This window comes from Cervus elaphus, chromosome 3, assembly GCF_910594005.1.
Source record: "Cervus elaphus chromosome 3, mCerEla1.1, whole genome shotgun sequence".
Taxonomy (NCBI): Eukaryota; Metazoa; Chordata; class Mammalia; order Artiodactyla; family Cervidae; genus Cervus; species Cervus elaphus.
In genome coordinates, this window is record NC_057817.1 from 38608818 (window position 1) to 38635920 (window position 27103).

A 27103-nucleotide genomic window follows, 5' to 3' on the forward strand; every position below is an offset into this window, starting at 1 on the left:
TTCTGAGTTGTATTCTGTGTAATAAATGAATAGTAGTAAATAAAGCACCTTCCTGAGTTCTATGAGCCATCTAGTAACTTACTGAACCTGAGGAGGGGATTCAGTCTTGGGAACCTCCCAAGACTTTATAATTGATCAGTCAGAAGTAAGGGTGACCTGGACTTGTGATCAGCATTTGAAGTGGAAGCAATTTTGAGGAACTGAGTATTCTGCCTGTGAAGGGCTGCACTAACTCCAGGAAGTTGGTGTCAGGACCAGTTTCAAATGTAGGACACTCACTTGGTGTCCAGAGAGTAGGATAGCTGGTTGATATGAGGGAAAAAAACACAAATTTGGTTTCAGAAGTGTGGTGATTAGAAGCAGGTCATAACAATCAAGCAGAATATGTGAGTTCTAGATCTCTATTTGGATATCATCTACCTGCATAATATAAAGGAGAGAGGTCAAAGAACCGGTGAGGGAGAGGAGGCATAGGCACTGAATTTCACTCATTCTGAGACTGTATAATCTATAAAGAATTGGTAGACGAGCAATTAGTTGATTCTGCAGCCAATGTTGATGCTATTACTGTCTGCACTGTGACTACAGCTTCCTGGCAGCCTAAAGCAGCTACAGTCAACATGTGAATTAGCTGGCTCTTCAGCTATTTCCAGTTAAATCACCTCTAACATTCAGACTTTAGCTTTTCACTTTTTAGGATGGTGCTGACAAACTGCAGTTCTATTATCCCTTCACTTCTGAAACAGGGCCTGGCATGGTCCTTAGATGCACATGTGAGACTCCCATCTGGATTATGTTGCTGACGGGGTAACAAGAAACAAGTATTTAGGAGTGATCATCCACAAAAATGTTCTGGCAACCATCTGCAAGGAACTGGTCAGACGCTTACAGTTAATTTGAATTCAATTATCATCACAATACTTACAAATTTTCAAAGCAGTGAGCAAGGGCAGAAAATGAAGGACAACTAGCCACACTGTCGGGAAGAGGAGATACCACCTGCTCAGTGTGCAAGGGGGCGATGTGCGCCTTTTCCCTTTTATACACATTAGAATTTTCTAAAAGGGCAAAATTAGCCCCAGAACGGATACATTGAGTAAAATGCTATTGGATGTCTTTTTCTCTAGATAATTATAAGCTCAATAATAAGCTCAATAATAAGCTTTATGACTGCTGTTTGTTTTTAAGATGTGTCCTTTTAAAAGTGTCCTTATATTCTTCAAAATTCTAAGTGATGTAATTTTTCATTTTCCCTCATCTCGCCTCTTCAGTACTCTTGCTGCCCAGTGAATCAGCAGAAAATATAAAGCTATAAGTGGAGGTAGCCTGACTGTCTAAAGTTTCAAAAAAAAAAAATCAAACTCTTAAATTCTTGAAAATTGTTTATTCCATACTTCTTTTGTCACCTTTGCAACCCCAACAGCATGTGACATGACACCTTTCATCCAAAAAGAGCTCAGTTAATTTTTGGTGTATGAGTTTAGTGTACAGTAGATAAAGAAATTAACTAATTTCCCTGTGCCATTATGCTATTTCAAAATTGGGAAACAACAGGTGATAGTTTTGTGCTCTGTTGCATTAAATTAAATCATTTTACCACACATAACAAAGCAGCAACTAATAACAGTAATAAAACTATGCAACATTTTAGTTCAGACATTTATTTGAACACCTATAGCAATTAACATAGGAGAAGGCAATGGCAACCCACTCCAGTACTCTTGCCTGGAAAATCCCATGGACGGAGGAGCCTGGTAGACTGCAGTTCACGAGGTTGCAAAGAGTCAGACTCAACTGAGAGAATTCACTTTCACTTTTCACTTTCATGCATTGAAGGAAATGGCAACCCACTCCAGTGTTCTTGCCTGGAGAATCCAAGGGACAGGGGAGCCTGGTGGGCTGCCGTCTATGGGGTCGCACAGAGTCGGACACGACTGAAGTGACTTAGCAGCAGCAGCAGCAATTAACATGGCCAAATTATAGCATGCTCCATACAGATATTCTCTCTGAATATGACTAGACTATCTTTAGAGACCTTAATTTTACCAGATGTTTTATACTTCCATTTCATAAGGAAAAGACAGGGACTAGATTTCTTTTTAAAGTGTTATAAATAATATTTTCATTTTATCAACTGTCTCTGGATTGTATACTCCATTCATGTGAAAGGTCTTGATTTCCTAAGAAATACTTACAGGGGGACACCATCACTAAGAAGGTATGGTGATTAGAAAATTATATTGCCTCACTGTGTTTTCATCTTCATGTTTCATTTTGCCATTTCAAAGTTAGCTCTGAAAATTTTAATCCTTGTCTTTGTTTTTGTAATCTATGTTATCATGAATTTTAACCTTTATCTGTGTGTGCATTTGAAATTTATCAGTTATCCAACTTTAGAGTCTATAATAAAAGTAGAACAAAATATTTCCTATCTTTTTGCTCATGCTTCTCAATAGATTTCATTCATAAAAGAATATATGCCCGGACACTGAAATAGAACTTGTTTTTGACTACGTAGGAAAATCCAAATACCCACTGTTTTACCATTTTTCCCTTATTCAGTTGGTTAGAATGAAATTCAGAAAGAATGCTGAGCAGACAAAGTGAGAAAAAAAAGAAAAACTAATATCTAGGTCCAATTATTTCACTGCCAGTGTTGTCAAGAAAGAGAAAACAGTTCCCTGAATTGTCATACAGTTTGACACCCACATCCATGGTCTCAAAGGTCCTGCTGTCTCTGCATAGCTCAAGTTCTCACTGTTTGCTGTCTACACTATTCAAATAGCCACCTAATTAATCTTTCTGTTGTCAGTCTCATTTTTTTTCCATCTCTAATCCATGTTTTACAATGTACCAACACTAACTTCTAACAAAGAGACTGCACCTATTAAAAGCCCTCGGATCTCTTCTTTCTATACAATAAAATCCCCAAAGTGCCCTCTGCAGTCCTGTTGCAAGTTAGCCTCCCACTCACCCCCTCTCTGATTCCTCTATGCTCCAGTCAGGAGAAACCATTTACTATTGTTCAGCCCAGGAATGTGAAAACTTGCAATGATTCATACTCTCAGACACACCTGAAATGGCACTTCCTTCAGGATGCTTTCCTTGATCTTTCCTGTCTGCAAAGAATTGATCTTTCCTTCCTTTGTACTATGAAGGCACAAAGGAGGTCATTTCTTCTCTCTCTCGTGACATCTGTACATTTGCTTTTATCTGTGCTATATTAAAGCTAGTCTTTCTCATCCACTGGATTAACAACTACTTTGGTTAGGAACTCCATTTCAATCACCTCTTCAATTCCTTTTAAACTGGATACTCAATAAGTGTGGCTTAACTGAATTGTGAAAAATATTTCAGATTAATTTAGCACTTATTTTCTCTAGCATTAATATTGCTTTCTGAAATAGCTAAGTTCTAGTTTGCATAGCTGAGTATGTCTAATATAGCTTTAATTTGACTTCTGAAAATTCAACAATAAAAAATGAGTGTTATACATTTGAAAACCAAAGTCTGTACCTCTGCAGATTATGTTCCACTCAGTTAAACATGCATCTCTCACATGCCTGTTACCCATAGAGTTTTATATCTGTGCATGAACTTATACATTTGATCAGAACTTGCAAGCTGGTTGCCTCAGAGCCAAATGCCTCTTGAAAACATGTGTTTGTCTGTGTGTGTGTGGTTTGTTCCATAGAGGGTTTTTTTAAAAATTCTGAACCTACATTTAGCAATTGATATCTTTTGCATACAAATTTAGATAAAAACACAGAAAATCTAGCATTCCTGGGCCCACATACTTATAAAGGAACATACATGTCCAATTTGCTATAGTCCTCACTATTGACATAGACAGTGTGTGTAAATCAACTTTCTCCCCATGTAGAATCTTCTTGGTCCTTCTAGCGTTTTAAATTTGTGGCCCCGGTTAACACAACTGTTTCTCTTATTCATTGTTTTAACACATGTTTATGAAATGCAACAGTTTATAAACTGGACTTTGAATCATACTGTTTGCAGCGTTGCTTCATTATTTGGCTGTTTTCTTATTTTCCTAGGAGGCAAATATTGTTGCAGAAGGAACAAAACGGCATATTGATACTTCAGGTGAGAAGGTGGAAGGTCTGCAATGCTACCACGGCTGTCTAGTCAGTTACTTAACATTTGATTGTACTACACTAAAAGTTTTTATCTGAATAACGTAAAATTGCAGAGATCTTCCTAAAATCAGTATTCTTTAATTCTTACTTTATAACTGATAAGACAGACCAGACATATTCAGAGATACTAAGGCCTAAAGGTGTTTCTAATAGACTTATAAAGGACTGTGTGTTTAAGTAACCTTCTAACCCCTTCCGCTGTAGGTTCGTGGGGTCATTTACAGACTGGTGATTGGCTTCAAAGCTGGAGTCTGAGGAGCGCCAGGAATGCATCCTTCCTTGGTCCTTCAGTCAGTCCACTTCAATTAGTCTCATATTTACTCACTTGTGCTCATTCACATTTCATCTTTGAAGGCTGAGACAGGTTGTCTCCATCTGTCATAGGGTTAAATAGCAATCTCCAATTTCAGGAGATTAAATAAGCTAGAAAACACAACTCTGATCCAAATCAACTTTTAAAGGACACATTTATATAAAGAGGAATCCAGAAAAGAAAATACTGTCCATTAGGGCTTTTGAGGTCTGATTATTCCATCTTGTCTAAGACACAGGTACACGTATAGAGGAGCCTAGAGGCTTCCTGTGCATACATGTGGCTACAACTCTCTCATCTCAGCAGTCCAGAAACCACCACTCATGAACTTCCTTTGCTGTAAGATGCTTAAATTTATTGGATAAAATGGAAACTTTACATTTTCTGCAAGAGTTCTTTCAAACTGTGACTATGAAAGTCCTACATCATGAATGATATTCACCCATATCCAATGGCAAGGACCTGAAATTGTCTGCTTTGAAGCTATGAAAAGTATATTTAAATTTTTTAAGATCACTTTCTGACCAAAGATTTTGAGTTTCTCTTTAATTCCTGGCTGTTCATGTTTATAATTTACCTGAGAATCCAAACTGCATGAATTTAAAGACGTTGCTCTCTTTATCATTTGAAGATAGAAAAATTCAAGGTCTCAATCTCTGCCAAAATAATTTTGAAAAAACCATGATAGTATTGGTTCCCCCTAAAAAATAAAATTGTACTAATATACATATAACATAATTTATATTGCACATTTATATGATTTCTTTAAAATATTTACTCATATTTACTCATGCTCATTCACATTGCATTTCATTCATATATTAAATTTAATATTGTTTAAAATATTTAAAAATATTTGCTTAATTATATTATGAAAATACAGGCAACTCTAGAATTCTAGAACTTTAAGAGGATATATTGCCTAAAATGCTCTCTTATAGTATTCCATATTTGGTTTCTTGAGGATTCTACTAATCAAAGAAAAACAAATTCACTAACGTGGATATTCTTCACAGGGCCACCATTGCTCTACCATGGAGTTCAGTCAAAGAGGGGTGGTCTGCTAGATCTTGAAGTAAATGTCTTAACTATGCATCTCTTTATGTGTCAAACACTTAAATACAGCAGTTCCTTTATTTAGAAGCTAAGTAAATTGCTTACAAAATTGCTAGTAAGATGTTACTAAAGTCTAGTCCTTGATAACACAGTTACTGAACACCTCCTTACATATCTAAACATGGTATATGGGAAAACAGCATAGGGATCTTTTTCACATTGAATGTTCAGGTCATAGTGTATCAAGAAGTATGTAACTATGCACTGTACCCCTCTTTCTCATCCCTATGCAGAGGAGGCAGGGGAGGCTACATGGGCATCAATTCATACCTGCTTTATTATGAAAGTAGATATTCAGCAATAGTAAAGACAGCACTTTATCAAAATCTAGGAAGTTAAATTGGAACACATGCTTCTTAAAATGCAGTTCTCGAACAGATTTGTAATCTAAGTGGGTTTGCTGCTACAGAAGGTACTGCATAACACGCTTCTGTGCTTTTCTAAAAATGGCCTCTTCACTGTCATGCAGCAAAGGTAGGTAAAAGAGCCCATATAATCATAGCTGCAGGCTTCTCCATCATATATTATCAACTAAAAAAAATATTAAAACTTTAAACAGCAACAATGACTAAGTGAATTTTTATACAGTCTAAGAAAAGATGCCATATCTTTCAGTTCATGGTCAGGAAAAACCATCACTCTGAAATAACTACATCTCCAGGGAAACCTATTTGCATGCCACCATAACTCTGACATCAGGGGAGTCAAACTAAACAGACAGCAAGTTAACTCTCTTGCCTTTTATTTATTTATTTATTTTGCTATTATATTTAGGTGAGAACAGAGCAAGAATACTTTCTGCAACAAAAGTGTCCTTAGGAAATATGGCAAGGTACATACCAACAGATGAGTTTTTAAAGGTGTTGATACAAAGGCAATTTCAACATTCATATATATTTTTCTTAATAAAAACTTTGAAAAAAGCAATTTACTAATTTACAAAACCCATTAATGATGATAGAGCAGGCTGGTTGTTCAAGGGCTTATCACATCAGGATCAGTTTCTATCTGCTCAGCTCTAGTCAGTGGTTTTCATTGAAGATGAATGTGCAGCTAATGGAAGCAACATGAGCTTATGAACCAATTTCCATTCTATTCTCTTCAATATTTCTTTTTGAAAACACACACACACACACACACACACACACACACACACTCTCTCACCTATGCACTCCATTACACCATAGGGGAGGTGTCAGAAATTACTTTAATCTTACCCAAGAAGAATTAGACAGTTCAAAGACAAAACAAAGAGTATACTGTTATCTTTTAATGCAGCTGAAACACAGATTTTCCTGTTGCCTGAGTAAAAAAAGATTAGCTGTGTGCAAAAATATTAATAAAGGGCTTACCATTGTTAATAAAAGAACTACCAAAAATATTAATAAAAGAAGTACATAACAGTATGAGAGTGTTATGAATAAAACCAGGTAGGAGAGTTAGAACTGATAAAAATCTACTTTTCTGAAAATGTCTACAATAATCAAAAGGCTGTTTAAATTACAAATAACCAAATAAGATGAAAGGTTTTCATGTCCACTGATACAAATGAAACATACTTTACTTGTACTCTACCATTTCCTGGGATGGCAGAATAGGATATTATTTCTTCCACCATATTATTACAATATGCCATCCTTATTCATAACAGCCTGCATTTATAACTTATTAGTAATGATATGGTCAATTTTTTGACTATATGACAAAGGAGGGAAGCAGAAGTAAAAATAATCCAGGGAAGTGGTAACCCAGAAAACACAAATAATTCCTTTGGAATACACTGAATGATCTTGATTTTCTATTTTAGGAGATGCATCTTCCTAATTATGTTTTATTCAGGCTTAGTAATATTCATCACAGCTCTATTGCCTGGACATAATCCAGTGCGGAGAAGAGGGTGTGAGAAGAAAGGCAGGGGTAAAAAAAATCCAGTTGATAAAATCATAGATATATGTGTTTAATACAACATAGCACGAAAATGAAAGTGTTAGTCACTCAGTCGTGTCTGACTCTTTTTGAAGCTACAGACTATGGCCCACCAGGCTCCTTTGTCTGTGGAATTCTCCAGGCAAGAATACTGCAGTGGGTAGCCACTCCCTTCTCCAAGGGATCTTACCGACCCAGGGATCAAAACCAGGTCTCCTGCACTGCAGGCAGATTTTTTATCATCTGAGCCACCAGGGAAGCCCATAAAGCTCTCTATTTATACATGGGTCACACCAGGCCTTAACCAGTACTGAAAGGGCACCTGCACTTTTCCTGGATCAAATTAAAGCAAAGGTCTTCTCACTTTAAACTGCAATACTCTCCCCAGTGAAGCTGAGCAGGACCCTGTGGGGCTCCTAGTCACAGAAGCCTTTTTGTCCCCTGTTTCTTGCTTGTAGGGAACAGAATCCTGCCTCCACTATCTTTCTTGAGTTCCAAAGGGCACATTTGAACAATTCCTAATCCAGGCAGGAGCAGGCAAGAAACCACCTGAGGCCAGGAAGCAGAGCAGCTTCTCCAGAAGATTACCATAGACCAGATCAGAGGAGGCCAGGCCCTAATGTTATCAGCAACCCCATCCTTGTACTTTTGGTGTAAAACTCCTCATCAAATCCTCCCTGATTGGGACAAAGTTTTGGAAGGCAGGAGCTTGCTGTGTCCTCATTTGCCTGTCAAAAAATTAAGCTGTTGTTTTCTGCTTTACCCAAAACTTCACCCAAATCTCTTCCGGGATTCAATTCATCACCAGCGCACACAGGCGGAGCTTTCAATATCACCGGCAGCAATGTTCACCCTGTTCAAAATATTATCAGATTTGCAGTGTCTAGCCTCCACAAGACACAGGGATGGTTTTGAAAAGTAATTATAGTTCAGTTATAGAAGACCCCTGACATAGAAATGGAAATCATGTCACAAACTGTTATAGTCAAGAACTACTTATGGAAACAGGAAAAATCACTAACTGTACCAAGTTCATGTATACCTCTCAAAATGTAAAGCTGGGTCATGCCTGAGCATCCAGTCTACAATTTAAAAAAGATTATCTTCCTAGTGAAAAATGCAAACAATGTCACTGACCTCACCTAGGACACTGAGGAAAAGAAAGGCAGTGAATAAAATGGGAAGTCTTTCAAGCCTCAAACCTGAGAGTTCCCAAGGTTTCCAAAGCCCAGGACAAGAAAGGTCACAAATGAAAATTCCCATGCAACAATGGTGCTAGTGGTCACGGGAATCTTTCAAAGAAAAAGTGAAGCTGGATGAAAATAGATACAGGCACTGCGTCTATTCCTATGCTCTGATATAGCAGATAGGATATCTGCCCTGAAAGAGTGCAGCCTAGTTCCAGCAATATAAACACAATGTTATATCTTAACAGATGCCTCACACTTATTGGAAAAGATCTGCTCTGAAACAAGAAAGCATAAAATAGAAAGAAAGCACTGGGAATTACTGATCTTGAAGCTGCTGATATTTTTGATTAGGAAACATTTGAAGAATCCTGGTTGATACTCTTTGTTTGATCTGTAATAGTGAACTCTTCAATCTTTCATTGAACAAATTTCTGAGTGTCCGCCCCAAGGTGATAATCTTCAAGTTTAGAACAATAATATACACTATCTCTCTTCATTTATCTGGGTAAATTTTAGAAGAGATAATGCAGAGAAAATGATAAAGCCCAGCATGGCACAGAAGTTGATTGAGGGAAAGGGCTTGTTTCCAATTCAAGGTAGTAAATTCTATTATTGGAAAGAAGAAGAATGCCATAATGAGAATTAGAGTGTTAAATCCCATTCCAGGCTGGTAGTCCAGCATAACCCTTCTGTTTAATTTTTTAATTCTATGAAATTATCTCCATGGGAATATTTCATTTGTTCTACATGCAAAAGCACAGATATTAAGAAAATCACCTCATCTCATTTTATATATTGACTTTTATAGAAATAGTTCAATGAAGCATTGAGAAACATTGTTTGTTGACATATGCACAGGAAGTTCAGCCTGAACTCTATTTTCCCTTTAAGAAAATTCAGGCTTATACTTGTCAACAACATTACAGTTGTCTGATTTATAAAAGTCAGAGGGTTACAGTCCCTTGAGTATGACAGAGCCTGAACAAAGGTAGCCTTTTATTTCAGGATGATGATAAAATTCTCCTGGGTTTTTTTTTTCCCCTCAATTAACACTCTAACTCACTGCACAATTCTTTTTTTTTTTTTCCTTTTCAAAATCCAAGACTAGGTCAGGTTTTTCTTTTTCTTTATTTTTCTTTTCTTTTTGACCTATTATATCCAAGTTAAACAGACTATTCATACAGTACTCATGCTGTTGTGAACTTTCTTGAATACTCACAAATTCCCAGAGTAGTACAAAAATTATTTTGTAGTCAGTAAGTCTGACTTATGCCCCAGTACTTAATTGAAATTAACCTTCAGCCTATAGAAATCCTTAAGAATTTCCCTTCTGTGCTTTAAGATAATTATGATGACATAAATGGTGAGGTACTGATGAATTCTGCTACTGTTCATCTGACTGGAGAAACTCTGGAAAGCATCTTCACTAGGCTTTGGCAGATGGTGAAGAGTGTTGTTCATAATTATTGGTAATAAGTAGGTATAGAGTTCAGTCTTTCTGGCTCCATGGTAGTTCAATCTATATGACTCTCATTCCTCCTATGCTTTTATTTATATCATGGATAGTGTCAATATCAGTAATCTAAATAGTACAAGTGAATATCTTCTCTGAAAGCCACTATATTTTTAGTGTATGATAATACACAGATCACCTTGTGATGAATACATGATATGATGTACTATACATATGTTGTATATGTATATGCTGTATAGATTTTTATTTGCTTAAGATATAATTTATTTGCTTAAGAAATAATTGTAAATTATTTCTTATTTAAGACATGACTTTTGCTTTTCCCTTTCATCTCTTTGTTTTTCATTATCATATATTGCACTGAAGAAAAGTAAGTTATAGTTCATTAAATACCACACAGCATAAATCTCATATGTTCATCTTGATGACTTTAATATACCAGTTTGTAGCTTGATAATTCCATATTGGCCCCGACAAAACACAGAGAAGCAGTGGGATTATTCAAAATCTCTAGGGATCCTAGCTCTCTGATGTAAGATGAAAAGAACAAACCTCTTACTAAATCAAAATTACTTCCACCAACACTTGACTGCACAAAAGTCTCATACTCTAAATTTCTCACAAATATCTTTTAAATCTACCATTTTGCTTATTTTATTAACCATCTATGAAAAGTAATCTGATATTACTCTAACAATAGCTACCACTCTAAACATGTAGACTGTTTTGAATCTATAAATCTGGATACAGAAAAGTTAAGATGCAATTCGAGATATTTTACACCTGTGTGATAAAAACAGGCAAGCTACTTGTATATAAAACAGCAAATACAAAGCAGTCAAAAGAAAGCTGGTTTGACTGACACAAGAAGAATGAGAAAGAATGCCATAAACAGGCGTCTAGAGGGTAAATGGTGTGACTGAAAGGCAGAACATGATTTCACCAGGGAGAGGGGCTCAGAGGATGGGTGGGGTGGGCAAAAGTCTTCCCTCTCTAATCATAGCACATATTATGGTTGTCAGCCACTCATGATTTGATATTTTCTTTGGAACTTAAAGATTTTTCTAACCCCAACATTATCAAAATACCAACATGCCTGGCAAGAGTAATACCGAAAATTACAGGTTGCAAGCTGGAATCTTATGGCCAGTATTTAAACCATGAACAAAATTTTTAGGACCTGCACTGTTCTATCCATTGAAACAGCCTTTAAAATTAGGAAGTTCTACGGGGGCGCCTGGGGGGCTGCCATCTGTGGGGTCGCACAGAGTCGGACACGACTGAAGTGACTTAGCAGCAGCAGCAGCATGCTTTACTTTACTAGCACCACTTTCTAGGTGGTGCTAGTGGTAAAGAACTTGCCTGCCAATGCCAGAGACATGAGATGTGGGTTCGATCCCTGGGTCAGGAAGATCCCCTGGAAGAGGGCATGGCAACCCACTCCAGTATTCTTGCCTGGAGAGTCCCAGGGACAGAGGAGCCTGGTGGGCTACAGTCCATAGGGTCACACAGAGTCAGACATGACTTGGCATGCATGCACATGCTTTACTTTATGAGATGACATTTTAAATCAGGGTTTCTTTACCTTTAACTTGAAGGCCCTTTCTGGAATCTAATGAAAGCTATATATTCTCATAATTATATTACTTCGACAAATTTTATTGAACAGTTACTAAGTAATAGTCTCTGGCCTAGGCTCTGAAGTTATTAGCCCTGGACAAAAAAAAGGAAAACATGGTTTCAAGGAATTTAGCAGTGGCCAAAAAGAAAAAACAAAAGAAACAAACAAAAAAAACAAAAGCAAACTTGCTTTCAAGGACCTTTTGATCCAGCAGAGAATGGACATGCGATAAATAGCTAAGCAGGTCATACAGTCCATTAGAATGTACTAGTAGTCTGAGGGGAAACAGTAAGTCAGTGGGGGAGGGAGGGCCCGGGGTAGAGAGATGCTACAATTAAAGTGGTAGTTAGACACGTGCTTACCAAGAACATACCATGTGAGCAAAGCCATGAGGTTGGTGAGAGGGTGGACCACAGAAAGGTCTTCATTTCAGAACACACGCAGCAACATACAACACATAGGATTTTTCAGAAAATGTCAAGGTTTTCATGTTAAAAACCACAATGTCAAATGATCAGCTTAGCATTTGAAGTCACCATTTAACCAGGTCTTAAGAGAAAGAGTTAACTCATTGGATAAGACCCCGATGCTGCGAGGGATTGGGGGCAGGAGGAGAAGCGGATGACAGGGGATGAGATGGCTGGATGGCATCACCAACTCGATGGACATGAGTCTGAGTAAACTCCAGGAGTTGGTGATGGACAGGGAGGCCTGGCGTGCTGCGATTCATGGGGTCACAAAGAGTTGGACACGACTGAGCGACTGAACTGACTGACTGAACTAAGAGAAAGAGATCCAGAACAGGTAAACTGAGGACCAGCAGAAATGTCTGGGAGAGGTGAAAGCAGAAGGAAAAGAAGCCAAGTGGATACATGTGTGTATTGTTGACAAGAAGCACCTGCCTCATTGGTGCCTGGCTCTGCTATAGCCCAGAGGAGAAGGAGGCATGATGCAAATAAATATGAGAAGCCAAATCCTAAAATATCTTAATAGCTGCTATACCTAACACAGAACAAGCTGAGACAACAGATCCAGTAAAATCAATAACAGGCAAGGGTTTCTGCTGACTCCTGACTCAGAGGTCAAGGGTTAAATTTCTAGGTGCTCCACTCCATACTCAGCTGTCTCTTGACATCCCACAACATGTAATCATCCATCCATGCTGATCCAGAAAGAATAGACAGGGGACTTACATTGTTAATGTGAATTGAACTAAGTCAAGAATTTTGACATCTTGTCTCATCTTTACTATTAGATATATTGCTCTAAGAAACAAATTCTCTTCACCAATAAATGTGGAATGATCTCCATAAAATATCTACAATTCTATATTTCATGGAATAGAAATTCTCTTGACTTTCTCTTTTGCTTTTTAATCCCAATAAAAGCGCTATCACTTGATCACCTCTTTATTAAAACCATCTGAGCCTATAATTTTATTCTGTGCCTACTTAGGAAGAGTTCCACTCAAGACCACACCTCAGAAAATAACTGACTCATTAATATTGGCATTCATATTTAATACAGTAAGCTTTGAAGATGGTAACAAAGTATATTGTTATGAATATGTCAATAGATGGAGTATAACCTGGCACACTTTAGCTGACAGATTCAAAGGCACAACACTGGGCAAGTAACTTAATCTTCAGAACATCAGTTTACTCAGTAGCAAGAGGTAAATAACAGCCCAAACTAAAGTGCTTTCATGGGAACGGACTGCCTCAATGTCTGGCATGCCCAAGGACCCCAGCTCTTACCCCAAACCCTCGCTACATGTGATCCTGCAGGTCCAGCCATATGTGACCTCAAAGCTTTGCCTAGCAGACCTCATGAGGGCAGACAGTCCTCACCATAAGAGAATTAGTAGTTTGCTGGCAGCAGTTACAGGGAAGGACTTAGTCTCTCTCCCACCTCCTCCCAGGCTGCCATGTTTATATAAAAGTCTGCAGTCCGAGTCCAGGCACCTCCTCACAAGCCTCCCTATTGAAGTGCCTTGCCTGCGGCACTTTCCTCCAGCTTGACTCAGTTACCTTTCCCTCCTAGCCCTTCACCCTCTCACTGCCCTGGGGACCCATAGGTGCTGAAAGGGGTAGGAGTCTTATCTGGGCTCCTCAACAGGGACATTGTTCACCTACCACTGACCCTTGCCCAGGGACATTCCATGGGAAAAATGGGACCGTGGAGGTAGGTAGCTCTTTTCACCTTTTGCTTGCACTTGTTGTAGTAAATGAATATAGATTTAATCCTTACTTTGATTCATTTTCCTGACTACCTCTTTACCTAGTTGCTCAACAGCTCCGAGCATCAATATTATTTTATTTTTAACATTTGCTTTAATAACAAAAGCATACTCTGATTTTCAGTTTGCTATATGGAATACCAAAAAGAAAAAAATCATATTTGAAAAACAGAGCACCACAAATGTATTATATTCTCTAACTAGAAGATGAACCTCTAGAGAGGAAGAGATATATGCTATCTACCTTTATCCTGTCTAACTGGTTGAATTAAACACATGTGAGAAGGGATAGGGGTTAGTGGGTGGGGTGGGGAGGAGAGAGGGAGAGAGTGACAGAACAAAGCAAGCATTGCATGGATGTTTTATGGTCAGGTCTATAAGTAGTAATACTCCCATTTGTATTCCTTTGGCTAGAACTCAGTCATATAGTTCACCCCATATGCCAGGGAAGTAGTGAAATGTAGGCATCAAGTGTGCCTACAATGAAAACAATGTGGAAATGCACGATAATGCCACAGCCATAATTAGGTTTCAGCAGAGTATAAAGGAAGATGGGCCCTCTGAACAAAAAGATGCTTTTCTCTATAGTCTTTTGCTTTCCTTCCAAATCATGGTTATAGTGGCTCAAAATACTCAAACTTAACCAGAGTCAAGACTGAGCTATCACCATATGGACTGACCTTCTTGTTTTTGCTGTTGGCATTTAGCCATTCAGTCGTGTCCAGCTCTTTGTGACCCCATGGACTGCAGCCCACCAGGCTCCAGTGTCCATGGGATTGCCCAGGCAAGAATACTGGAGTGGGCTGCCATTTCCTCTTCCAGGGGATCTTCCCAAACCAGGGATTGAACCCATTTTCCTGCAAGTCTCCTGCATTGCAAGTGGATTCTTTGCCACTGAACCATCGAGGAAGCCCTACTCTTTTCTGAACTGCCTGGTGTAGTCCACTGCCTCCTCCTCACTCCGTTCTTTGGAGACTACATCCCATACCTTTGGAGACTACAAAACTGATGACCATCATGTTATGTATTTCCTTGCCGTAGTCTAGTACACATGATCCAAGTCAGCTTCTGACATCAGCTTCTGTCTAGCTATTATTTATTCTTTCAAACACCTATTCAACACAAAGTTTGCTGAGTGCAACTATATGCCAGATATAAGTTCTAAGCACTGAGGATTCTATCACGGGTTGAACTGCTACTTCCTCTAATTCATATGTTGAAGCCTTGAACCTCAGAATGTCAATGTATTTGGAGATAACATCTTTAAAGAGATAACAGAGGTTAAATAAGGTCTTAGTCTGGGCCCTTATTCAGTATGACTGGTATCCTAAGAATAAATCAGGACACAAAAATACACACAGAAAACCACATTAAGATACAGAAAGATGGTGGCCACTTACAAGCTAAGAAGAGATCTTCAGAAAGCAAGAATGTTGTCAATACCTTGATTTTGGACTTCTGGCCTCTAGAATTGTGATGAAATTAATTTCTGCTGTAAGCACCCAGTCTGTGGTGCCTTCTTATGGAAGCCCTGGCAAACTAACTCAGATTTCACCTAGAAAAAAACATACAAAAGTCCTGTGCATTCTTGGAGCTTGGTTTCAAGACTCTCCTTTATCATTCCTCCTCTACTCAGCAGACCCCTCCTAACTAGTCCTGTTCCCTAGAATCTCAGTTTGCATTTGTAGTCTTTCTGGAAAGCACCCACCCTGGTTTATCCTCCCTCTCAGGGCAGTCAGACAGGTCTCGAGGTCAAATTGACACAGAAGAGATTCTAAAATTTCCCCAATCAATGCTGTAAGTCATATTAGCAACTAACTACAGTATCTAAAAGGGCCTCCCAGGTGGCGTTAGTGGTAAAGAATCTGCCTGCCAATGCAGGAGACATAGGAGTCTTGGGTTCGATCCCTGGATGAGGAAGATCCCCTGGAGTAGGGCCCGGCAACCCACTCCAGTATTCTTGCCTGGCGAATCCCATGGACAGAGGAGCTTGGTGGGCTATAGTCCATAGTATCACAAAGAGTTGGACACGATTGAATTGACTTAGCATGAAAATTTTGGAAGTTATTAGATAGCTTTAAAACAGTCATTAAAAGATTTTAAAAAATCCACTTTCTGAAAAAAAATAGCATATGCTTACAGCTAATTTTTAAATATCATGTGAAGGTCACCTCCAGACTAGTAAAGTGCTGAAGAATTACTGTATAACCTAGCAGTAAACTTGTCTCTCCTCAAGACAAGTTCACATTTGTCAGTTAGCAGGTTTCACATCTCATCTAATACATAAACCAACTTTTGTTAAGCATCTGTACCATTTAAAATTCAGATTACCAAGGACATAGGCAAGGTTACAATTGATTAGGAAAGAAGTTATACTCCCATTGTTAAGAGTACCACATTTTAACTTCTAGGGCATCCCGCTAGATTACTTCTTGTCCTTGATCTCTACTTTAAAAATAAAATATCTATACAAAAGATAGTATTTGGAGTAAATGTGAGGTTTGAGACTACCCAGCTTTCTTCTCCTTGCCACTCCCCTCTCTAACCTAAGTGAAAAGTGGAAGTTGCTCAGTCATGTCCAACTCTTTGCGACCCCATGGACTATACAATCCATGATATTCTCCAGGCCAGAATACTGGAGTGGGTAGCCGTTCCCTTCTCCAGGGGATCTTCCCAACCCAAGGATCAAGCCCAGGTCTCCCACATTGCAGGAGGATTCTTTACCAGCTGAACCACCAGGGAAGCCCAATCCCTACTCTAATCTAACCCCTACTCAATTATCAAAATGTAGGTCTGAGGTCACATTCTCCAGGAACATTCTTCAGTTCTTGCTCAGCTTGTTTCCACCCTCTCCAGTAGAATTAGAGCATACTTTCACCCTCTCTCAGCTCCTATCACAGCACTGAGGACCCAGTGCTATAATTCTCTGCTGACCTTGACTCCTGCAAGACATGGGCTGTATCTCTGTACACAAAGAAGCCTCTGTAATGCACACTGAATGAAGCAGCATTTATTTTCACCCATCAGAATAGTACTATTATTCCTAGATACCTGCTTAAGGTTTAAGAAAGATTTCTACAGCTAATTTAACATTTATTCACCTTTAGTCAAATGTTTGAATGTGCCATAAAGGAGTAGAAATTAAACTGTGTAAGGAGTAGTGGATGGAAGATATTTGAGCATATTTCAACCTTTATAAGTGGCATATTTGCTGGAAATGAGCTGTAGTTAATGATAAAAATAAATTTATTTTATATTATTTTGCTTTAGCAGACACAACCCAATCTCTGAGAGTGAGTGAGTCCCTGAGGAGGAACGACTTCTCACTTTGAATCCTTATTATTGGGAGAGCACAACTCTCCATATAGAGGGCATGGCAGTTTTTCCTCACTTTCTATCAGATTTTTATATTGTAAGCAGTTATCTTGCCCTTTAAAAATATTTTGAAATAAATGTGCCTGATGCAAGACAAACATTAGAAGTGAGTGTCACACCTGTGATTACAGCAGATTTATGCTGTGGATTGAACTTTTCTACATTTAACATTAGGGGCTTCCCTGGTGGCTCAGATGGTAAAGAATCGGCCTGCAACGTGGGAGACCTGGGTTCAGTTACTGGGTTGGGAAGAGCACCTGGAGAAGGAAACAGCTACCCACTCCAGTATTTTTGCCTGGAGAATTCCATGGACAGAGGAGCCTGGTGGATTCTAGTCCATGAGGTCCCAAAGAGTCAGACATGACTGAGAGATAACTTATACGCAGAGTACATCATGCAAAATGTGGGGCTGGATGAAGCACAAGCTGGAATCAAGGCTGCAGGGAGAAATATCAATAACCTCAGATATACAGATGACACCACCCTTATGGGAGAAAGATAAGAGGAACTAAAGAGCCTCTTGATGAAAGTGAAAGAGGAAAGTATAAAAGCTGGCTTAAAACTCAACATTCAACAAACAAAGATCATGGCATCTGGTCCCATCACTTCATGGCAAATAGAGGGTGAAACAATGGAAACAATGACAGACTATTTTCTTGGGCTCCAAAATCACTGCAAATGGTGACTGCAGCCATGAAATTAAAAGACGCTTTCTCTTTGGAAGATAAGCTATGACAAACTGAGATGGTGTATTAAAAGTCAGAGATATTACTTTGCCACCAAAAGTCCACCTAGTCAAAGCTATGGTTTTTCCAGAAGTCATGTATGGATATGAGAGTTGGACCATAAAGAAGGCTGAGCACCAAAGAATTGATGCTTTTGAACTATGGTGTTGGAGAAGACCTTTGAGAGCCCCTTGTACTGCAAAGAGATCAAACCAGTCAATCCTAAAGGAGATCAGTCCTGAATATTCAATGGAAGGACTGATGCTGAAGCCGAAGCTCCAATCCTTTAGCCACCTGATGCGAAGAGTTGACTCATTAGAAAATACCCTGATGCTGGGAAAGATTAAAGGCAGGAGGAGAAGGGGAAGACAGAGGATGAGATGGTTGGATGGCATCACCAACTCAATGGACATGAGTTTGAGCAACTTCTGAGAGTTGGTGATGGACACGGAAGCCAAACGTGCTGCAGTTCATGGGGTCACAAAGAGTCAGATATGACTGAGTGGCAAAACAACAACAACAACCTTTAGCAATTTACAAATCAGTGGTCAGGTCTGCTCTGATCCATTCTTCTGCCTTTGACATGTTTTAATTCTCTGTCCCATCTACTTTACCCTACCCTCCTCTGATGAAATAGAAAGCTACAAACTGAAGGGGAAATGAAATGAAATAGTGAGAGAGCAAAACAGTACAGATTCTTATAACACAAAAAGAAATTGGCCTGTGCTTTAATTATTCCTACAATTCAGACAAAAGAATGATTACTCTTTTAAAACTGACTTAACCCTTTCAATAGGTTCCTTATGCTAGAGAAGCAAACTAAATTCTGGGAAGATAAGGTAAGTGCCTTTAAGCTTGCCTCTATCAAAACAAGGTGGGGAATGAATTATTTCTCAGAGAGTGTCAGCCCTCTGAGAGCTGACTTGCCCAACTCCTTTTCCATCTGGGCTGGAAAGGCAGTGCACTGTAGGAAGTTTGTAGGAATAATGAGGTGGCCTCCATCATCATTTCTTCAAAGAAGTTGATGGGATTTAGAAGGATCTCAGGGCATAGAAATGAACTCTGAAAACTGGAAAACAGGCATTATCTTCTTGGCAGCCCACATTAGGAATGCCTAGGTTGGCTGTGGCTTGTGTAGGCCATTGAAAGTGAAAGTGCAAGTCACTCTGTCATGTCCAACTCATTGCAATTCTCTAGTCCTGAATACTGGGGTGGGTAGCCTTTCCCTTCTCCAGTGGATCTTCCCGACCCAGGAATCAAACCAGGGTCTCCCGCATTGCAGGAGGATTCTTTACCAACTGAACTACCAGTGAATACCCAATATGTGGATCATTAAAGAGAAGCAATCCCACTACTGGACATATATCTGCAGAAAACCACAATTCAAAAAGCCACATGTATCCCAATATTCATTGCAGCACTCTGTACAATTGCCAAGACATGGAAGCAATCTAAATGTCCAGCAACAAAGGAATCCATAAAGAATATGTGGTATATATATAAATGCATGCAATGGAATATTACTCAGCAATAAAAAGAAATGAATTTGAGTCAGTTGTAATGAGGTGGATAAACCTAGAGCCTATTATACAGAGTGAAGTCAAAAAGAGAAAAACAAATATATATTAATGCATATATACAGAATCTAGAAAAATAGTACTAATGAACTTATTTGCAGGGAAGGAATGGAGACACAGATGTAGAGAATGGACTTGTGGACACAGTGGGGGAAGGAGACAGAAGGACAAATTTAGAAAGTAGGGATGGGAATGGGGAGTGAGGCTCAAGAGGAAAAAAGAATATATATATATATATACACATATATATATATAAAATGATGACGGGATCCTTTTTGAAACCAACGCAACATTGTAAAGCAACTATCATCAAACTAAAAGAATAAATATTTTAAAAAGAGAAGCAAACAGATAAAACAACAAAAGAAGAAGAGATCTGGTATAGGGCTGGGAAAATGATCTTAGTTTTACACAGAGAATCATTTTCCTTCAGGCTATCAGAAGTACTTGTTGAACTGATCAAATCTGCCTGTATCTTCCTTGACTACTGCACATATAAATATTTTCTCTTAATTGGAATGTGCCAGGGAAAATTTGGCATGTCAGCTGACTGGGTCTCCAAAAATTTGTTATTTTCCTCTTCGTGCCAAAAAATGACAGTACTTTGGTACTTTCATCCAGTTTTGAAACTGCCGCCACAGTAAGGGGAGCCCAGAAAGATTTGACAATACAGGGTTCCCAGCTGAAAAGTGTTAAGAATCTCCAGCTGGTGTCAGCAGAGCCCTGAAACAAGCGTAGGGCCCTTCAAGGCACAAGGACACCGGCCCAGCCAGAGCAGTTTGCTGGTTTCTGCATAAACTTGAAATAAAGACAACATATGATTAAATGAGGGCTTCCCTGATAGCTCAGTGGTAAAAAAAACTGCCTGCCAATGCAGTGGACACACGTTTGATCCTTGGTCTGAGAAGATCCCACATGCCACAGAGCAACTAAGCCCATGTGTCAAAATTATTGAGCCTGTGCCTGGGAACCACAACCGCTGAGCCCACAGGCCGCATCTTCTGAAGCCCTCAGCCTACAGCCCTTGCTCTGCAACAAAAGTAGCCACCCTAAGGAAAAGCCCATGCCGCAGCAAAGACCCAGCACGGCTGAAGATAAAATAAATAAAGAAATAAAATTATTTTTAAAAGGTGATTAGTCGAATTGCTCTGAATTGGGTCACTGACCTGAACTCTGGGAGCCACTTGAGCTTAAACTGAAAGCCCAGGCACAGCTCTGCCTCATCTGCTACTTAAAAGAGCTTGAAAACTACAGATTTTGCCCAGGTAAATGGTAAAGAACATGCAGGGAATATTTGTGGCAAAGGGAAGAAACTGAAATTAGTCTGTTTGTTTGGAGAAGGAGAGGATGTTGAGGAGTTGATTTTCTCATGAGATAAAGATGTATTTCCATATGAACAGGGCTCCTCCATGCAAGGCATTTACCATGAATATTACTTAGGGTGGTGATCCTTTTTAAGAATAATAATAGAAGGAAAAAAAAAGAATAATAACAGGGCATTAATTTAAACTTCCATGTTGACTCAGCGATTTTTTTTTTTTAATTTCATGCTTGAGTCCATATTTCCTAAAGAAAAAAAGCAATGATAAATATCTGGTTCTGTGCTCTGAGATGAATTATAAATGAGCAGATAAGATCAGCAGGCCTAGAATAATTACTCAATTAGCACTTACTATTTAAAAATCCAATGCAAGATACAACATAAATTTAATTTTCTGATTATGAAAGTTTGAGATCTAGCAAAAAAGTATTTTTTTAAATAAAAAAACAAAAGAAATACATACTCAAAAGTTTTTCCTGGTTTCAAATCACAAAAATGTGAAGCTTAAATACACTTCAGAACTTATCTCTATCTTGTATTCAAGTCAAACACTGACAGAAGCTTCTGAAACCTCATCTTTTTAATGCTCATATGGAATCACTGTGAGTCCTTTAAACTCCATCTTTTACGTTTTTTCCTGTAAAAACTGCCATCCTCAGCACTTTCTATCTTGTTACTGGCAATGAATATATAGTGACTTTTATCATAGTTGTTTGTATTTCTTCTTATTCCTTCTTCAGACAATCTCTACAACAATATCAAGAACTGCTTTTTAATTTCTCATTATTTCTCCAACAGTGCACAGAACAAAACTTTGCATAGATGAGATGCTTAATAATTATTAGTTGTACCTAATTAATCTGGCCCATGGAAATGAATTTTAACTGATTAGTAGGAGAGATGAAATTTTTATTTATAATAACTGAATTTGTTTTAATTGATTAACCTGATTAATAAGAGTAATTGACAACAATTCTAATAATTAGTCTATATTTTCACAAGTTTCTAATTCTGCTTTAGTTTCAGCATTAAAAATACCTTGCTCCTTGAAATAAAAATAATCCACTCCCCACCACCATGATGCTGAGTCAACTTTCTCCCTAAAAAATCACTAGCATGCATGCACTTGTGTATTTGCACAAGCAAAGAATGATGGTTAAATTTCATTTTCTGTAGCCATATTCTGTTGCTGGAGAAGACTTCTGAGAGTCCCTTGGACTGCAGGAAGATCAAACAAGTCAATCCTAAAAGAAATCAACCCTGAATATTCATTGGAAGGACTGATACTGAAGCTGAAGCTCCAATACTTTGGCCACCTGATGCAAAGAGCTGACTCATTAGAAAAGATCCTGATGCTGGGAAACATTGAGGGCAAGAAGAGAAGGGGATGACAGAGGATGAGATGGTTGAATGGCATCATCAACTCAACGGACATGAGTTTGAGCAAACTCCAGGAGTTAGTGAAGGACAGGGATCTGGTGTGCTGCAGTCTATGGGGTCACAAAGAGGCAGACACAACTTAGGTACTTAACAAGAAAACCTACAACTCTGCAACCAGAATCATTTTTTAAATGCTAATCTGTCCTTTTCACTTTACTACTTAAATACTTAATGGATTCCTATTTTTCTTAGGATTAAAGGAAACATTTATAAATAGGGTAACCATATAATTTAGTATCAAATTTGGGCACTTTGGATAGTAGGGGCATCATTAATTCTTTGGCCAGATCAACAGGGCTCTACAGGGCAGCCTTGATGTATGGTCACTCTGCATGTGAGAGGCTACATGAAGTAACCCCCTCAGAATGCTTCAGCCCTCACTAAGAGCCACTATTCTCCCAAGATTTTTTTCAATTACTATAGTACACTGAGTTTTTTCCCACCTCACAACTTTTGTACATGCCCATCTGTCTGTTTAAAAAGCTCTGTCTCCAAATCTTTGCTTAACACTTATTCATGTTTCAAGCTATAAACACCACTCTTCAAAGGAGATTTCCTTGATGCTGAGAGAGTCAGTTCCTAGGCAGGTTGATAAGAAGTCCAGGGTCCCTGAGGAGGAGAGAGGGGTCTGGGGCTCTCAAAGAGGAGATAGGGGTCTGGAACTCTCAAGGAGTAGGAAAGGACAAATGTCTTTTTTTTTTTTTTTCTTTACATTCCTTAGTCTTAGTCACATAAAGGTTTTTTTCTTTAAGTTGGAAACTGATGATTACACAACAAACAACTCAGATTAAACTCTGTACTAAGGATTATATAACTACAGTGTATCCTGCTTGAGGACAGTTTCTCCTTACTAAAAACCTTCTGCTAATCCTGATATTTTAGAATGTATATTATGGGAGTGGGTCTGGTAAAATCTTTTTATTGTTAAGTTCTAATCTTGTTATTTTAAAATGTAAACTGTGGGAGTGGGTCTAGTAAGATCTTTACAACCTTGAGACATTCTTTTGATTTATTGTAATAACCAATTAAAAAAGTATATAACTCCCTTGCTTAGACTAGCGAGGGGGGCACTTTCCGTCCCCCTTCTGATGTCTATGTCAGACACTTTCTCTGTCCCTTTTTCACTTTAATAAAACTCTGCTACACAAAAGCTCTTGAGTGATCAAGGCTGGTCCCTGGTCCTGAAGCTAAATCTTCAGAGATCACGAATCCAATCCCGTTCACCGTAAGCTATCAATGCTTCAAATAAAAACCACATTCACCTCACCCTCACTATCTCCTCAGACAACATCTTGAACTTTTCTTTCATATTTTGCTACAATTTGTAATCTACTTTTAATTCTGTCTCTATCATTTTACCATAACTACATTTCCTTAGGTACAGTATAACTAGTACTCAGCATAGGGGCTGGCTTATAGGAAAAGCTAAGTAAACATTTATTGAATGAATGAGAATAAGAATATTTTAAAAAAGAAAATTATATAATAAATAGTCAAAGAAAGCATTGGTTTTGATTTCAGACAGCTATTTTTTATATAAAAACACCCAAAAAATAACGTAGGGATGTCAATCTTTCCATATTTATAGGGCATAGGTACTCAGAATGACATAAAATAAATATGAATAGTAGGAAAAATCCACCAACTAGACGACGGAGGATGAGATGGTTGGATGGCATCACCGACTTGATGGACATAGTTTGAGCAAGCTCCAGGAGTTGGTGATGGACAGGGAAGCCTGGCGTGCTGCAGTCCATGGGGTCGCAAAGAGTCAGACACAACTGAGCGACTGAACTGAAACAAAAACCTTCTTGTAAGAACTACTGTTTAGCAAAACAAAAACAATAAGAAAGAAAACCAGCAAAACACTAAAAACAGGTGGTAGAAAAATACCATTGCACTAGCATCATAATAAATCTACTTGACAGCAATATTTTGATCTGAGCAACACAAATGCTTAAATTTCTATATAGGAGTTTATGTTCTTATTATAACTATGTAACCTAGTTATACCCCACAGAGATTTTGGAACATGTACTGGCGTAAGGCAAAATCCAATTAATATCAAATGGAACTTTCCTCACAGTTAGGCTGACTGGCAGACTGCCCATTAAAGTTTTATTCTATTCTAGGGTACAGCAATATGCAAGAAAATAGAAAAATAGCAACTGATGCTTTCTTTAGACTTAGGTGTATGTACTGATTTTAAGAGTCTATATACAAATTTTTTTAAAAAGGATTAATGAAAAGTGAGACCCTAACAGAAAAGTAATTAATGTCCTTTTTGTGGGTTTCTGGTCTTATTTAAAACTACAATTCTCCCCCCAAACCTTCCTCCCACCTCCCTCTTCATCCCATCCCTCCAGGCCGTCACAGAGCACCAGTTCCCTATGTCATATATCAAACTGCCACTGGCTATCGATTTTACATATGGTCACAATACTGTAAAGTAATTATCCTCCAATTAAAATAAATTAATTAATTTAAAAACTGCATCTTAAAACTATATTTTCATTCTGATTTTGGCTGAAATAAGAGGATTGTACTCTGCCTACTTTCTTCAGTTTAAGTCTGAATTTGGCAATAAGGAGTTCATGATCTGAGCCACAGTCAGCTCCCAGTCTTGTTTTTGCTGACTGTATAGAGCTTCTCCATCTTTGGCTGCAAAGAATATAATCAATCTGATTTCGGTGTTTACCTTCTGGTGATGTCCATGTGTAGAGTTTTCTCTTGTGTTGTTGGGAGAAGGTGTTTGCTATGACCAGTGCAGTCTCTTGGCAAAACTCTATTAGCCTTTGCTATAGCTTAGTCTATGTCCTAAACCATCCAATTATCAAATCAGTGGAAAGAATCTACAGGCGGCCTTCTTTGTGTATTCCTTTTGATTTTGTTAGGGTTGCAGTTTCAGGATAATAGTTTTTTGATTAAGATTATATCTCTCTGTTCAAGTGATTAGCACTTCTCCTGCTAATGGTATTATTACATAACCACACCAGAGAAAAGATTCTTCAACAACACAGGAATGACTAGAGAGAACAGATCTACCCAGGATTTCTATAAATAATATAGATAGAAAGAAAGAAAAATAACAGACAAATACAAAACATATAACAACCTTCTCTTATATTCTACAAAAGATTTTCTCCCAAAATGAATGAAAGCAATAAAATCTAAAGTTAACTTCTAAGAACAATCTCAGAACTGGGCTGGCTCCTGAATAGTTTATGCTGCATACTAAGCTACTTCAGTTGTGTCCAACTCTTTGTGACCCTGTGGATGGTAGCCGGCCAGGCTCCTCTGTCCATGGGATTCTCCAGGCCAGAACACTGAAGTGGGTTGCCATGCCTTTCTCCAGGGGATCTTCCTGTTGAATAGTTTAAATAACAATAAACCCCAATCTGCAATCCAGGAAGCTTCCACACTCTGATTTATTTCCCCTCAAGGGCCAAAGAACTACTCTCACTTCTTTCAACAAGGTGACTATTTGTAAAGTACCCTTGTGTGAAAACCCAAGGACACTGGGACTATTGGCATAACGTTGTATGTATTTGCTTAGGGAATAAAATATTAGTTCTTATTTTTTTAATTATGAATTATTTGTACTACTTGACTTTGTATAAACATAAGTGAAGTGAAGTCGCTCAGTCGTGTCCGACTCTTTGCGACCCCGTGGACTGTAGCCTACCAGGTTCCTCCATCCATGGGATTGTCCAGGCAAGAGTACTGGAGTGGGTTGCCATTTCCTTCTCCAGGACATCTTCCCGACCCAGGGATTGAACCTGGGTCTCCCTCATTATAGGCAGACGCTTTACCGTCTGAGCCACCAGGGAAGTCCTTATGTATAAACATAAGTTATGTGTAATATTTACAATGTTTTAGAGCTTATACTTGAATAATGGGCTGCACAGAGAAAAGAACTATAAATAATTAGCAGAAATAGATTTCAGTGTTTCAGAATGAAAATGAGTTAACTAATTTTTGGACTTTAGTTTCTCCTGGAAAAAGGATTAGAAATCTTAAAATGATTTTAGTAGTTATGGGACAGTGGAAACAGTGTCAGACTTCATTTTTTGGGGCTCCAAAATCACTGCGGATGGTGACTGCAGCCATGAAACTAAAAGACGCTTACTCCTTGGAAGGAAAGTTATGACTAACCTAGATAGCATATTAAAAAGCAGAGACATTGCTTTGCCAACTAAGGTCCGTCTGGTCAAGGCTATGGTTTTTCCAGTGGTCATGTATGGATGTGAGAGTTGGACTGTGAAGAAAGCTGAGCACCGAAAAACTGATGCTTTTGAACTGTCGTGTTGGAGAAGACTCTTGAGATCCAACCAGTCCATCCTAAAGGAGATCAGTCCTGGGTATTCACTGGAAGACTGATGCTGAAGCTGAAACTTCAGTTCTTTGGCCACCTCATGTGAAGAGTCGACTCATTGGAAAAGACCCTGATGCTGGGAGGGATTAGGGGCAGGAGAAGAAGGGGACGACCGAGGATGAGATGGCTGAGTTTGGCTCAGCCAAACTCGATAGGCATGAGTTTGAGTAAACTCTGGGAGTTGGTTATGGACAGGGAGGCCTGGTGTGCTGCGATTCATGGGATCACAAAGAGTCGGACACGACTGAGCGACT

The 27103-nt window shown here is 38.6% G+C and overlaps 1 protein-coding gene and 1 long non-coding RNA gene across 3 annotated transcripts in view; both read right to left on the reverse strand.

The window, feature by feature from the left end:
• PDZRN4 (PDZ domain containing ring finger 4) overlaps positions 1-27103 on the reverse strand; it is a 392791-nt gene that overhangs the window by 326745 nt on the left and 38943 nt on the right. The gene's annotated exons all lie outside the window — the stretch shown is intronic.
• Positions 1857-22297, reverse strand: LOC122683242. The gene is made up of 3 exons (XR_006337658.1): positions 19954-22297; positions 13272-13276; positions 1857-6741 (listed from the first exon to the last, which is right to left on the reverse strand). It is a non-coding gene; the product is annotated as an uncharacterized LOC122683242 (long non-coding RNA).